At 60.3% G+C, this 1,734-nt stretch overlaps 1 pseudogene; it reads left to right on the top strand.

Moving 5' to 3' along the window:
- The first annotated feature begins 250 nt into the window (after positions 1–250).
- LOC123645720 lies at positions 251–648 on the top strand (annotated as a pseudogene).
- Positions 649–1,734: the final 1,086 nt, after the last annotated feature.

A 1,734-nucleotide genomic window follows, 5' to 3' on the forward strand; every position in this document is an offset into this window, starting at 1 on the left:
CCTCGGTCCATTTTCCCGGAGCAGAGTGCACAGCGGATAAAGTTACAGCTGGCAGCAAACGCAGCTAGGAACTCGGGGTAGGGAGGCGCCCCCAGGGAGGCTGGATCCTAAAGGGGGTGTGGCGGCTGGGGCTTTTATGGGGGTGGGGGTGGAGGCGCCCGGGCAGCCTGGGTGGGTGGGCTAGGACCCCGGCGCGGGGTGCGGCTGTGCGGGGTGCCCCGGCACGCGCTCGCTCGCCGGCTCACCGGTGATGTCCAGGTACAGGTCGTCCTGCCGGTCCGGGCAGTGCGGTTCCTGCGGCGTGGAGCTGCGGCTCTTCTTCACGCCCGCCGAGGTCGACGAGCAGCGCCGCGGGCAGGGGGGCGCGGCGGCCCAGCACGGCCGCCGCTCGCTCTTCCGCTTCATGGAGGCGGCGGCGGCGGCCCGTCAGGGGGCCACGACCATGGCCCCGCGCGCCCGCTCGCCCGCCGAGGCCTCCGCCAGCCCCGCGGGCGGGCGCTCGGGGCAGCGGACGCAGAGCGGCGCTGCGGGGATGGCGGGCGCCGGCCGAGCCCGGCGGGAGGCGGCCGCGCAGGAGGGGCCCGGCCCACGGCGCCTGCCGCGCTCCCTCCCGCCGCCGCCGCCACGGGACCCGCGCCGCAGCTCTAGCTACAGCGCCTCCTGCCGCTGCCCGCGCCCCCAGCCCGCCCCCGGGTGCCCGCAGCCCAGTGGCGCGGCCGAGGCGACGGTGCCCCCCGCCGGCGGCTGGGGCTGTCCGGGGTAACCGCGCGCGCCCACTGCGGCCGCGGACGTTGCTGTGGAGGCGTCCGAGCACCGCGGACCGCGGCTCCCGGGGACCCCGGAGGGCTGTTCCGTGGAGCTTTGTTCACAAAAAAGGCCCGCGGTAAAGAAAAGTCTGAGCGGTTCCGGAATCAGGGGTAAGGTGTGCTCACGACCCTCTGCCACCCCGCAACTTTTGCTGCTTCTGTGTCCTCTGAGTGCCAACAGCCCAGTTCCCAAGTTCTTTTAGTGAGCCACCAAACCTTTACACAGCCCTACTCTAGTAACTTAACTCCAGGTCTTTGGCATGTATGTTTTTTAAAGTATTTCTTGCTTTTCTTTGTAATTGGCGCCAAGTGAAAGGGACTCTTGCCATGGCTGCCGGCCAGGAAAACAGTACAGGAGTGATTATATTATCCACAGCTCTGTAGATTTAAGGTAGAGTTGATTTCAGAACTACAGAGGAACTATTTAAATCATCTACTCTCTATTTACCGACTTATGCCCAGCATTCAAAAAGACCAGGCAAGGATTTCTTAAGGAGTTGATAAAACTGCAGTGGAAACTATATAGCATAACGGTTTGCACCTCAAGTTTTTCATCTCGGAATGCACCCATTGCTGTGTGCAGCTGAGGCATCCACAGATCCGATTGTATTATGAGTATGGAAGCAAGGGGCAAATTTAGTTCTTGAACTTTTAACTTGCAAACTGTAGGGGCACATCCCCTTCTTTTTCTACTGGGTTAAAATAATTTGCTGATTTTTCTGGAACTCAACTAAAACTGTCATTTTGGAGGGCCTTTAAATAAATGCCCATGGTAGCATCTAAAAGAGTGAGAAGATTAGAAAGCAGTCTTTGCAGTTCATGGCCCAAAATTCTACAAGGTCTGCAAGCAGTTACTCCTGTTTTTCACCAGCATTTTAATATTTCGTCCAGCAGTTCTGCACTTACCACCAGCCTGGGGAAGAGAAAG

This window comes from Lemur catta, chromosome 10 (assembly GCF_020740605.2).
Source record: "Lemur catta isolate mLemCat1 chromosome 10, mLemCat1.pri, whole genome shotgun sequence".
NCBI classification, from domain to species: domain Eukaryota; kingdom Metazoa; phylum Chordata; class Mammalia; order Primates; family Lemuridae; genus Lemur; species Lemur catta.